General features: G+C 35.2%; 1 protein-coding gene and 1 pseudogene across 22 annotated transcripts in view; one reads left to right on the top strand and one right to left on the bottom strand.

The window, feature by feature from the left end:
* The window catches only part of FBXO34 (F-box protein 34), a 70,607-nt gene that overhangs the window by 20,805 nt on the left and 35,108 nt on the right, over positions 1–14,694 (top strand). The window lies entirely within an intron of this gene.
* LOC120605667 (uncharacterized) lies at positions 13,859–13,977 on the bottom strand (annotated as a pseudogene).

Genomic DNA, 14,694 nt, shown 5'->3' with positions numbered 1-14,694 from the left:
TCCTCTCCCACATGAGTGGAGGAAGTTCTCGAAATCTGTTAATGGTACTTTTCTATCTTCAGTTGTAAATTTTAGGTGTAAAGTGGGTGGCCAAGGGAATCCATACCCAGTCCAAAGAGTTAGGTTGGGTCAAGGGCAGGTCTCTCAGAGTGAGCCAGGGTGTACATACAATCCGAGCCACTTGGGCTGGACAGGATATGAAACAGCTAGTTAAAATAGATGAGCCATATCACATGTACCCATTGTCACATTTCTTGTCCCCTGCTCTGGTCACTGTCTGGAAGATAGTACAATTCAAAAGATAGGCATTAGATCAGTTCTAGGAGTACAGGAAGAACAGTGATTGGATTACTAAGAAGACTGAGCAGCCGAGGGGGACATGGGGAGCTTGGGACCAGCAACAGACTGACTAAAAGATGTAGATGAAGCTCCAGCAGCAAGGAAGGGCAAGCTGGTTGCAAAGTTGCAAGCAGAAAGTCTAATAAGAATGAAAGTAAAGGAGCAATTTCTAGTTCCTTAAATGACGGTTTCTTTCATGAGGCCTCACAACAGTTTACTGATGAGTATTCCAACCAAGCCTCTAGGACTGAATAGCAGGATATCAAATGGAGATGACTTTTGTTGGGAATTTTTCTGTTTATCAGCTAGAATCAGAAATTGGATCTGGGGTGATGAATTTCTGTTAGTTTGCTTTTGCTTGGTGGTGTAGGATGTTTGTATGATGTTAGGCTAGTTAGGATACAAATTAAAATGCCTTTACTTTACATCAAGTGATTCCATAGTATTTAGGAATAAGTACAGGTCTTCAAATATGTCATTTTGTTCAGCATCATGATGAGATTCCATAGGAACTTAACTCTTGTTTATATTAGCCTATGGTAAATTGGTTTCATTATAAAATATGAACCCATAGAGGATGTTAAGTGAAGACTTAAGTGTATAGAGATAGAGGGGTCTTCTCAAGAAAATTCACTTTAGTCGTTATTTTCTCATAGCTAGCAGTGGGTCTGACCACTATGGCTAGAATAGGCTTTATAATTAGAAAGTAGTGCTAAATGGTTACTTATTAGATGTAGGAAACACATTTTATGGTGTTTCTTGGGTTTAGAAAAGAATTGATTAAAGCCTAAGAAATGTTTTTTTCTTTGTTGGTAAGTTTCTTTCTAAATCCAGTCTAACTACTTTGGGCAAATACGACAAAGTATAAGGGACTTGCCTGTGATTTGAACACAATTTGTTTTCTTTTTCTGGTGAATAATAGAAGTAGTAAAGAAGCTAAGAGCTGTCAGCTTGTGAAGAAATTCTGAAGCAAGTAAATCTTGCCATCAGTGTTTGCTTCTACTGTTCCTTAATTTAAGCAAGGGAGTTCCATGTTCCCATTCTGGAATAAAGTCTGAAAACAAATATTGGAGCAGAGTGGAGTATAAGAAATAGTCAAAGATGTTGTATATTCATTGCTTGGAGTAGAAGGTACCCACGATGGCCTGGATCGTTCTGATATAATAGAATTTCACTCTTTGGAAATGACAAAGGAGAACAACAAAAGCGAAAAAATTCTCTGCTTCTTAAATTTCAGCAATAGGTTTGAAGATCCATTTATAATAGTAAATATATTTATAAGTGAATCGAACGAGCAAGTTTTTGCATGGTTGCTGTCACAGCTCTCATGGTTTCTTTCCCTACTGGGAATCCAGTTAGACTCTTGAGAAAGGTTCTTGGTTATGTCACCTGGCTTGGCAGTCTGCTGAAAAACACTTGAGATACACCTCATACTCACCCATGAACTTGGGACCCTGACTATACCAGGGTCTAATACTGTGATGGTATTAAATAAGTATCCTTCTTTTGCATTTAGGTTTTAAAATTTGAAAAGCATGCAAGTAGTCCTTAGGCACAGCTTTCTAAAGTTGAACAGCCTTTGTTGGTGGAATGACTTCCCTATCATTGGAGAGATTCAGGCTCTGTGAAATCTTAGGGGATGGGCTGTCAGAAGGACTCAGATATCATATATATTGGAACTAGGTAATTTGTAGATTATATACATATTTCGTTAATTTATAAAGTGTAAAAATTAGAGACTTCCCCTAACCTTGAAAAATAGAACTGGAAAAAACCTTTAAATTTCTTCTTTCCCCACTCTTTCCTGCACCTACATATTAGGCTTTCATAACTCTAATCAATATCTGCGTTTCCCTGCATTTGGAAATATCGTTACTTCATATATACATACAGAGTTTTTTAAAAGGAGGGGCGCAGACTTCTTCCGTTTCCCGCCATCCACATACTTTTATAACTGTACCGGAAATGTAAATAAAGGTTATTTCCATTGGTTCCTTTTCAGCTAACAACTGTAAACCCCTCTTCATTTACCAGTCAATTTTTTTGAAAAGCATTTTTTTTTTAGTGTGTTTACATACTCTAGTGGTATTTGAGTATACATTTTAATTTTAAGATGTATAACTTAATTGTAATTCATTTGTAACACAAATATGCTACTAATTGTTTAGGTAAAGGCAAACACACAATAATGGAATAAAACTAACCCTTACTCTTTATTCCAGTCTTTAATTCCTTTTATTTTTCCAACATATTCCAGACTATTTATGAGCTATTCTGCTGTGCTAAAGCTATAAGAAACTGGCATCTTGGGTGAAAATGGCAGAAATCTACAGCCTTAAATGAACTCACTTACTGACTCACCATTTGCTGATCTTTGCACTTCTTTTCAGGAAAAGTAGACAGGTTTGCTAACATCATTGGGCAAGGGCCACAAATAAAGCATTATTCTTTGGAAGATAGCGGCTGTTTTAAATCTTCGTCATTCTCTTTTGAAAACACTCAAAACACAAAATAGCACCAAAGAGGAGATGTGCAAAGGTGCTTTGATATCTCTGCAGAGTTGAATGTCTCATTTGCAAACACTTTTAAGTAGCGCTGTGTAATGGGTTTTTCCTATTAGTTTGTTTGAAAATACTGGTGTCTTTTTTTCCCCCCATTTATGGTTCATCATTGTCTCTGTGAATGGCTCTGTGAACAATAGACTTCACTTACTGGTTTGCATTTTCTTATTCATGGGCCAGATTTCACTAGAAGTATGTTATTCCTATTATGTATTGATTTAACAACTTTTACTAATGCCTTTATAAATGAACTTTAAGGATTTAAACCAAAGGATATTTGGAAAAAGTGGGGACAGGAATTTGAACCTAAGTTTTGTAAGTTTACCTTATAGGGGACTTATAAACAATTTTCAGTTTTCATTTCTTTTTATTAGTGAAATAGTTTTTAAACAATTGTTGATTAATCAGAAACTTCAGAAAAGACCTCAGAAGAGCTGAAATTTGAAATGGTTATAAAGATAGTTCCTTTTTATTAAGTGCTCATATCATTTTTGTTAATCATTTTGCATGTATGTGTGTTAAAGACAGAACAAAATTATTTTTGCCATGTTATTATTAGACCTGTGGGTGAGGTGTTGTTCTTTTTTTTTTCAAGCTCTCTAGGAGGTTCTAATATGCAGCTAAGGTTGAGAACAGTTGCTCTAGGAAGATTCACAGATTTCTGGCTTGGGCCTCGTTGGTTGTACTTTTTGAAGAGAAAATATGGAAAGCAGCTTAACGTGTTAATGTCTGCTTGGAGTTGGCAGTAGGAAATAGAATCTGAAGCCCAGTGGCAAAGTCAATGCTAGTGATGAGGTACAGGGGAATTATTGGTCGTTAGATGGTACTCCGACTTAGGAGATTAGGTGAAATTGCCCTATGAGAGCTTACATGGTGAAGATCAGAATCTTGGGGAACCTTGAAATGTTTCGAGTGGGTGGAAGAGGAGAACAGAGATAAAAGTGTTCAAAAAAGAAGCAGGAGCAAGTAAGTAATAGAGGCCAAAGTAGAAGATAGGGTCAGGTTGCAGGGGACAGATGTGCATGGCATATGGTAGGTGTCGAATAAATATTTGTTGCAAGTAGAATTTAGTGAGTTTTTAAGAAGTCATAAGTTTCCACTGGATTATCAGTTAGGAGGTTGCTGGTGACGTTGGTAAAAATAGTTTAATTGGAGTAGTATTTCTCCTCTCTTACTCTGGGCTCCTCCTGGTCTCTTTTTTAAGTTCCTTATCCTCTGCTTTAACAGAGTTTTGTGGGACTTTGCCCTTATGCCATTGCTTTGCCAATTGTGGGTCCCCTGTCTAGGACCATCAACATCACCTGGGAGCTTGTTAGAAATGAAAATCCTCAGGCCCCACCTAGACCTACTAAATCAGAAATTGGGAATGGGACCTAGCCATCTGTGTTTTAACAAGCCCTCCAGGTGAGTGTGATCTTTGCTGAAATTTGAAAACCAATGTTTTAAAGACCTTTTCTCTATCTATGCTTTCTCTTTAGACATTTAGTCTATTATGGCTTGAGATACCATGCTGGGTGCCCAGACTTCCAAGTTTAACTCCTTAGTCCAGTTCTTCTGAGGACCAGGTCCACAGATCAAACCACCTTTTAGTCATCTTGACTTGGATATCTCATAGTTCCTCCAGCTCCATTTGTCTAAAAATGAACTCAGAATTTTTCTCCCAACCATCTTTTCCCAGATTCAGTAAAAGGCACTATCGTCCATGCAGATGTTCATGCTAGAAACCTAAGCTCGATCCACTTTTTTACACAAATACTAGTAAGTTCTAAGCACATTCTATTATATGAGTTTAGGATACATACACACAAATAGTAATAATTTTAATAATATAATGAGTAACTCCCCCTCCCCCAAGTATGAGACAGGAAATGTCTTTCAGGAAGTCTCAATTTTCAGAACACTAATAAGTGTTTAACCTGTGTTGCTGAGTGTGATTCCAAGGTTTAAAAGTTATGTATAAGTGTTATAAAACATGGTCTCTAAACCCAAGTTAAATACTTTATTTGCTCAACTAAAGAAACTTGTGTATAAATGTATAATGTATGTGGTTACTGTTTAGGATTGAATATTAAAAAAAAACTGTGATGTAATTGATAGGCAATTTCCAGGAAAAGGTAGGTAATGGTGTTAAAGATTGTGAGACACTGGGGCCACAATACTTTAGTTCAAGTCATGATAGTGCCACTTGTTATGACCTTGGGCAGGTTGCTTTCCCTCACTATACCTCAGTTTCCTTATCTATAAGATGGGGATAATAACCACATATACCCCAGAGTTATTAGAATTAAATATAATAATATATTTAAGAGTTTGGAGTAAGCAGTAACCTTTCTCAAGGGTTTAGAATTAAATATAATAATATATTTAAGGGTTTGGAGGTTTGGCACCTAGGTAAAGATTCAATAAATAAAAGCATGTTATTATCTCTTCTACCTTGTCACTCTACTCCAGCCATTCTTGAATTGTCTTAGCTACTAGTAGTTATTCAGACATGCCATGCTCTTTTATGCTTTTAAATGCTTATTATATATCCAGGTCTTCACTTCTCTGATTCCCCAGATTAGGTTAGGGTTCTTTTTCTATATTTCCTTAATACCCGGTACTTCTTCACAATGCTTTGTAAACATTACTATTATTTTTTAAGTAACAGCTTTATTGAAATATAATTTCATATACCACACATTAACCCATCTAAAGTGTATAGTTCAGTGTTATTCATAGAGTTGTGTAACCATCACCAAAATCAATTTTAGAACATTTGATTCAAGTTATGCGAGTTCCACTTGCTATCATGAAGGTACCAAAAATAATCCCTATACTTATTAGCAGTCATTCTACTTTCTCCCCACCCCTCCCAGCCTCTAGCAACCTATAAATCTGTTACAAAATTGGGCTTTGTAGCTGAGTATTTTAATTTTGCTCTTACTTGGAGAGTTATTTATTACTTATTTCTCCTTTGATTTTAAAGAATGAACTAAGGAGCAAATACCAGGTTTCTATACTTTTATGTTTCCTAGTCATAAACAAACATTTCATGCCACTTTCTGGGCCATATAGGTATTGGAAGAGCCTATTTTCTGATTATTTCCACCAGTAAAGAGAATTTTGTGGGCTTTTCCTGCTATAGATTATGTTACCCATTCCTGTAATCCTAGATTTGGAATTAGGGTGGCATAAGAAATGAGGACTTTGATGTATATTAAATTCAACTGCCATGACTTTCTTTCAAGAATAATGTAGACTTTGTCACTATAAAACTTCTTAATCTTTTGAGGAGAGAGAATTGGCACTTCGATAAGGAGTGATTTTGTTGATAAAGTACCTGAGTAGGAGTCAGTTTTATGTATTTTATTTGATTGATGTTATAAAGTAATTTCAGTATGAGAATTGTCATAAACTAGTGCTTTAACCAGATGATGGTACATTGCTAGACTTGAGACAGATTCATGGAGGAAAATTCTTAGAATTAAGTTAAATCATGGAGGGATATACCACCTTATATAACATTTTAAGTAATAATGTAGGTTTAAGAAGGTTTCAGTAACAGATGTTTATTAAAAATGTGTATGTGCTTGAATGTATTAAACATTAGGATTTTCCATCAGAAAATAAATCAAGCAATCTGATACCTTGTAAAGGATACACAAGGGAAAGAATAGAATATGGATTTATTACTTAGTTACAGTGACATGTCTACTGCTAAAGTGATGAAATTGTTTAATATGACTTAGTATATGTCTCATTTCTAATGAAATTGGCTCTAGGTCTTTGTTTATGCTTGTGATTTTAGCTTTTACTATGGTAACCTCATTCTATCATTGAAAACTTAAAAAAAAAAAAACCTGCCAGCATTAAGTGCTGTACTTTTTATGTTGGGAATAGGAGGTTTTCTCTAATATTTGAAACACCAGCCCATCTCATTAACACCGTCACTGTCATTCTCATCCATGAAAACATCTTTCAGAATATATAAATTGGGGTACTAGTCAGACGTAATATTTTCGGGATTGAATTTTTTAAATAAATTCTGTATTTCATTCTCCTCGTACTTACCCATCACTTAATTTTATCGCGAACCTGAATAATTTTATGTTTTTGTATGATTTTTTTCTGTAATCTGTAACAGTTAATTGCAAAGCAAAAGCAACATAACAATACCTCAAACTGCAGCTTCCACAGATTTCAAGAGAACAGCAGTTCCTACACTTCAAAGAGGGTGAGGCGTGGGTTTGATTGAAATGAATCATTTATTAGTGTTCTTTGTTCAGTCTAATTAAACTTTTTCCTTTTGACCTTTAAGTAGGTTCCAAATACATTTAATGAATTGAATTGTCTTGTTTATATTTTTATTTTGTTAATTTGTTTTAAAAATAATTGCCTACATCAGTATGTAATTCAGAAAAAGTTTACGGCTTTATACATTATTTTCTTTATGCATAACCATATACCATCCCCCCCCAAAACGAAACAAAACAAAACAGAAAAAAAAAAAACCCCAAAAAAGAAAAGGATAACATAGGCCATCTTTTAGAGATAAGAGGAAAATAGGAGCCAGTAGAAAATATTTGCTTTGGACAGTTTTTTGGGAATGCCATTTTGAGCTGTTTTGCTTTTTGCAGTGCTTTGGGCAAGTGCTAAACTTCTTGCCTCATCATCTGATCTGCCCAATAAGTTTACAAGTATGGCCTTAGTCTTAAATAATGGTAAATGATTTTGCCTCACGTCACTGTAAATAGCAAGTAATTTAGGTGGTCAACCCATTTTTATTGTAATTATCTTTCTAGGTTTAGGGCTCTATATGGGACTGGTTGATTTTTCAAAGTATTTTTTTTTTAATATTAAAAATCGGGTATTCACTTTGCGACTTTTGTTAGAAATCATAATAAACAGTTCCTATTCTTAGAACAAAGTAGGGCAGTAGGGCTGAACCTACTGAGGAACTAACTGCCCAAGAGTTTAAAAACCCTTTGGGGTTCTATTGAAAACAGCCAGTCTGAGAAGACACTCCCTCTCAGTTTAATTTGAGCTGTAGATTTTCTTGCACTGGCATTGACATGAAATATAAGTTCTAATTAATGCATTAGAATTGCACTTGAAAAAAAGTTTCAAAAATATGAGTCTTAAAAGCGAGCTATTGAAATTGTTTTATGAAAATTTTCACTGAATTGGTTCAATTGTGGGTTTCCTGAATTTTATCTCTCATTTTTCTCTATTTACTAAGTACTATATCTATGTATAAGTCTACATTGATATTACAAAATCATATTTTATTATTAAACTCTTTTTCATTCCTTATTTTTGCCCTGAAGCCAGTCAACAAAGCATTAACTAATATATTAGTTTAGAGTGAATACATTAAATAAAATATTGGCATACATGGAATAAAATATTGACAGATAAAATGACACATTTTTAACCCTGTGTGATGTAGTAGTAGAGTAGCTCAGTGTTTTATCAAATAAACTGCATTCCAACTGAAAGGCCTTTATAAATATGTGTGCATGTATGTAATCCATAGTTCTTCTCTTTCCCCAGCCATTTACAAAACAGTTTATTCTCTGCTTGAGAATAAGCCATGAAATTGAATTGTTATCACTATATTTGAAACATAATTGCTTAATGTTTCGGACTTCATTAAGATTAGGGAACATGGGGTCAGGAAAACCATATGGGAGAATAATTCGTTTCTTGAGGAATAAAGCAGAATATCCACAGCAAGCCAAGCATCAGTCTTTATGAGGAGGCTTGTTGCCTTCATTTAGTGTCCGCCTTTATTAAATATTTGTGAAAACACTTGGTTTTTCTGTAGAGTTGTAGTGCCTGTATTTAAAGGTTTTCTTTCTACACAGGATCCTTTTGAAAATTATGTCAAATCTCGTATCCAGGACATATATTTCAAGTTTACAGATTATACAAGGAAATAATAAGCATTTTTGTGTTTAAAAACAGACCATATTTAGGTCTTAGTAAATGGAACCTTTTTTGACTATCGCTTTTCAAGTAGTAAAAGTTTTTATTGTGTTAAGGAGGAAGAGAACTTAGCATCTGCATTAGGATCATTTTTTCCTATATCCTATTAGCTAATTCCAAGATTGTTTAACATGGTATCCACCCATTTCATTTGGCTGCAACCTTTGCTCTCATGAAAGTAAGACTGATTGTTCTGAAATGCAGTGTGTATGTGCTTTGGCACAGCATGAAGGTACCCTTAATAACATTGTCATTGTCTTTAAAACAGCTTGCAGTTATGACTACAAATAAAGGGTGCAACAGGAGGGTGTGATAGATAATGGTTCTTTTTCCGCCCCCAGTATTTAACAAATTTGCTTTGTACTACTAGCCTTTTGTGTTCCCTGGGCTACCTGTTCTACTGTATTTTCTATATATTGTTTCTAGTCAACTAAAATGCTTGCATATTTGTCACCGTAACTTTGACTTGTCTGCAGTTGACCACTGAGTTCTCGTGGAGGCAAGCAAAACAAAGCACGTGGGAATAAGTTGAGTGACTTCGTTGGCATTTTTTTTCACACGCACGTTTGAATACTTACCCTTAAATCATTTTGTGTGACTCTTGTCTTCCAAATGTTTGTTTCCTTTTGTCTGGTTTAGAAATTTGAGAATGGCCTTTGGTTTTGATTCCTTTCCTTTTTCAGTGCACAGTAGTAATACTATCTTTACTGTAATTTTTTTAAACAAAGCGTTTCAAATCTTTTACTATATAACTTGCTGGCTATTTGAATGGCTCTGTTTTAGATTGCTGAGAGATTCTGTACAGACCACGAAGGAAGGATATTATTTGTGCTCTACTTTACTCAACTTTAAATAACTATATCAAGTGATGGAGGAAGAGAAAGTAAATATTTATAATGCAGAAATCAGAAAAGGTTCCTTATTGCTTTAGGAGGTTATCTTTAAATGATAGATTCCTCACTGACCTGTTTAAGAGAAGAGGACTAACACTTAATGACCTTCATGGCAATCTCATGTGGTAGTTAGCATTTATTCCTATTTCATTGATTCAGAAACGGAGGATCAGAGAAAACAAGCATTTTGCCTAGAATTACAGGCACATAGTTTTAATAGTCTGACTCCAAAGCCAGTACTTTTTATTGTAAATGTATCATTTTCCTTGTGAAGTGCCTTATTTCTAGGGTCAATTTGTCCTTTGGGAGATCTACTTGATAGCATAAAATATTTAATGTGTTTAATAAATTAGAATATGATAATGATTAAAGTATACTAAAGAACCAGAATAATTTTAATTTCTCATGAAATTCAGTGCTCATAGCCTTACCTTTAAAGGTGCTGCTGTAATACCATAACATGGATTATTAAATTTGATTTTTCACATTAAGGTTCTTCCATAATTGGGTTATTATCTTTATTTTACAGATGATGAAACTGAGGTGCAAGCTTGAAGTGTTAAATACTGCTAGATGTGAGGTTCAGGTATTCAGGAGAAATAGTGGTTTACTGTAAATAGAGGAACCCAGTGATTTGTGATCGAGATACTTCAGGCAAGCAGTGCCATCAATTCCTCCTTAGTTCTCTTATGTTTAAAATGAAGAAGTTGAATCCAGTGATCTCAAATGCCTCTTGAAATGCTCTAAAGTGATAATGCTTTAAAAGCTTCAGGGATCCATGAACTTGAATGAGAAAAATGTTAGGTATTTGCTTTCACTTATCTCTAAGCGGAATTTACAATTTGCTTCAAAATAAGCAAATTTGCAGTCCCTGTGACTTTGTCATCAGTTGAAATCACAGATATTTTTATATCACAACAGTTGTTGCAGATATCTTGGAAATATATATGTTGGTCACAATTTGGAAATTAATGGTAGTTAATAGACGTCATTAGACTTTTTATTTTACATAGTATTAAAAATAAGTGTATTTAATATTACACGAGTTTTAAAAAATATTTGGTAACTATTTTAATGTAATTAGTTTCCTTTGTGTTTGAGTCTTTTTGTTTTAAGATATTCTGAGACTCTATAGTCTTCGCATAAAGGACTTCATGGTACAAAAAGGGTTAAATACCCTTGAGCTGCATGTTCTGCGCAGTGACTACAAAATGGCCCAGGTCGAATGTAGATGATGTGAAAGAACTTTATTTTGTGGGGAGCTGTGTATGGATTGAGGCGTCGTCTCTAGCTCTCATTTAGGTTTCCAGAATGACTTTCCACTAATACTGAGCAGGCTCAGTAGAAGCAAAATGGTGATGATAGAAATAAATTTATGATCATCTGTTTTGCATATTGTTTTTGTAAGAATTAAGTTTCTAAGTAGTTTTATTTGAGGGATATAGGAAAAGACCTCTTATTTGACGTTATCTGCTGTTGATTTTCCAAGTAGGAAGACTAGCTTGCCAAGAACTAAAGTTACCCACACAACACACATACTGCACAAAATATTTCTGAAACAAGATCAGTTGGAAGGCTGAGCTACCTTAAAAACCATAGGACATTTGCCGTTGAGTTTTTGTGTGTGTTTTGTTTTTTAGCCTTTTTTCTTTTTTTTTTTTGCTTGTGTAGCTCTTAATAATTTATGTATTAATCGGGTATGAGGAAGGAAATAGTAACAAATTCTTCATATTAGTAAAAGTAGGAGTATACACAAAACTCAACAGCTTAATTGGAACACAAAGGCTTCTGGAGTTCTATCCTGAGGTGAGTCTGTTATTCCACTTGTAATGCATTTATCTTTGGGTAGGGTGGGATTTGCATTCCCAAAGTTACAATGAGTTTCCAGATCCTTATCAGTTAGTAGTAGGAGTGACTGTTTTTAGTAGTGATAATGAGGCAGCTATTCCCAGGAGGAGACTTAGTCACTGGCAGAATTGTCAGAACCCTGAAATAGTTTGGGAAAGCTCAGGATGGAAAAAGCAAGCTGTTTCAAAAAACAAAACAAAACAAAAAACTCAAGCTGCTTTTTTGGGGAGGGTGAGATGGGGATGGATAGAGGTAGCAAGAAACCAGATGAACTTCCCTGAAGTTTGCAAGCTATCTAGAATCGGGAAGAGATTAGTATTGTTTACCTAAAGCACTCTAGTGTGAACATGAAGTTTGAGTTCGTTAAGATTAGGTTGGTTAACAACCACTAATCTGGAAGTATGTTCTCTGTGTACATTGGCAGAATTTAATTTGACTTTGAGAAAAAAGAGATTTCTTGTAGCAGCTTGCTTTAGTTGCCAGTTTGAGAGAAACTTAAGTAGTATTTTATGCCAAGGGTATCTTTTACTGGAGAGAGGGAGGGAAGAAGGGAAGGGAGAAGAGAAAGAGAAAGAAAGTGCTCATGATCATACAGACAAAATTACCATGCTGGGGTTTACTAACTAATAATGAAGACAAGATTATCTTTGACCATATTAGGCAGAATAAAGGTGAGAAATGTATACCATGACCTCAGGTATGTCTGTCCCACCTCGATTTTAAGTGTAAAAGCAATCTTTTTTTAAGATTAAGGTTTCTTCATGGCTGCCTGCCTACCAACATAACAAGCTGTAAAACCTTGTTTAGTTTTCCTTAAATCCAGAAATGATTTTATACCAAATCCAAACAAATCAAATCACTCTTAAGGGAATAAGTGAAAACATGTGTAGTTGCCTTGGCCGGACTACATTTGTCTGCAGATTGGCTCAGTTCTCTGTGCTAAGCAACCTCCTCCTTAAACGTTCTGTGATCACCACCACCACCACCACCACCACCCACCCACCACCACCACCATCATCATCATCATCATCATCATCATCATCATCATCATCATCATCATCATCATCTAGTCTGGAAGTGAACAAAGGATGTGACAGCATTTACTTATCTGAACTGTATTTTGTTAACTCTGACTATAACTACTTTTCTAGCTAGATAAGAGCCAGGTGACAGCTATATAAAGAAAGAATAAGAACAAACTGTATCCAATTATGGTAATATACTTCATATTACAGTTTATATATATTGAGTCTTTAATTTAGTGTTGGGAATAATAAAGATATGAAAGAAATTGAAGCTGTTGCCCCCTTACAGGCACATTTTAGAGTTTGTTTATTATTTGAATTTCTCACAGGATTAAATGGAAAGTCTTGTTGAGGTAAGAAATGTGCAAACCTGTAGAGAATTTTTGTACTAATTTATTTGAGCCTAACTGACCATAGTCCTGGAAGCAAGATTTCAACTGAGAGTTTGCAGCTTCTTTTACGTGTTTAGAATTAAGGAATTATGTGCTGTCTTGAGGGTGGTTACTTTGAAAAAGGTGTTTCAAAGGTGTGTTAACCGAGATGCATGGAAACAACCCACAGGGCTTGCTTAAGCAAAGATAAACCTTTTACTAAAGAAGTCATATCCTGGGATGTAACTACCCACTGTGACCTGTCCACTTAGGAATTTTATGATCAGATCACCCTGTGATGTTACTTTTTGTAGAACCCTTTTTTTGTCCACAGTCTCTTTATAGTGTTTTGAAAGAATGTAGGCTTGCTGAGGGAAACCTAGTGTGAGATACAGAGTAATTTGATGTAAACTGCTGAGATAACTCCTGGAAGGCAGGCTGCTGCCTTTTCCTGAGCTGGATCAGATGGGTATCATATGATATAGGAACGTTCCTAAATAGTTGGAGTTACAGATGATTTTGAATATCAGACAGTAGTAAGATGAGTATTAAGTTTTATACAAGTAATAAATTTTTGTTGTAGAAAAATGGGAAAATACAGCAAATGAAAGAAAAATTTATTAAGAGAAAACTTGTAATCTGAACAACGAGGCACGAACTAAAATGTTCTGAACTTTTCTGCTAGTTTTTGCCATGTATTTTTTTTTTTAATCAAAGTGTTGAATGTGCATAGTTTAAAGATTCAGTAGCTCTCTGAGACTTGTTTTAAAAGGCAACAGTTCTCCCACTTCATCCCCCACTCTCCCTCCCTAGATGCAAAGGCTTTGATTTCTTTCTTTTTTTTTTTTTAACGCCTACAGCACCTGGTCTTCCTAGGTGGTCTCCCATCCAAGTACTAACCAGGCCTGACCCTGCTTAGCTTCTGAGATCAGACAAATTCGAGCACATTCAGGGTGGCATGGCAATAGAGCTTTGATTTCTTATAGCTGATTCTTTTTGCATTTATCTCTGTGTTCTTGTAGGGGAGGAAAAATTATTTTTCCTACTGCTTCCTTACATTCTCCAGTGGGGGCCCTGTAAATTGGACTGACAAGACAGATTAACCAAAGAAAAGCTTGCAGATTTATTTAATGTAAGTTTTATGTGACGTAGGAAACCTCATAAGGAGATGAAGACCTGAGGAAGTGGTTAAAATCGAGTATTTTTATGCTAGATTTGATGAAGAGTGAAGTCATGTAAAACTGATGACAAAAGAATGTGATGAGCAAGGGGTAGTAAACTGGGGAAATTTAGGTCATTTACTTTGGATTTTTCTCTTTGTCTTCAGAGATAAGGATGTTTCTCTGTCTTCAGAGATAAGGATGCCCCTTCTCTTTTAGGACCTGCTTCAGGAAGAAGGGCAGTCAGAGTCCTATCTGCACTTGACATTTCTCAAATTTCTTTAGCTGAAAATATCAAGTATGCTAAGGCATCATATTTTTGGCTAGTAAGTTCTGAACACTCATTCTTAACAGCGTTCTCGTATTCTTATTTCTTGATTTTGTAGCTTCAGGCATTATCTCTTGATTTCCCATTATGGCAAGTGAGGATTTAGGTTTTTTCCCACATTCCCACATACTTTTTTGGTTCTCCTATCCTAGTATAGGTGTTCATAATTTTGCTTAGATTGGTATTCATTGTTCACATG

The sequence above is a fragment of the Pteropus medius genome, unplaced genomic scaffold (assembly GCF_902729225.1).
Source record: "Pteropus medius unplaced genomic scaffold, Ma_sr-lr_union100, whole genome shotgun sequence".
Lineage (NCBI taxonomy): Eukaryota > Metazoa > Chordata > Mammalia > Chiroptera > Pteropodidae > Pteropus > Pteropus medius.
Note: the sequence above shows the minus strand (reverse complement) of the source record. Positions and strands in the feature narration are given on the sequence as shown.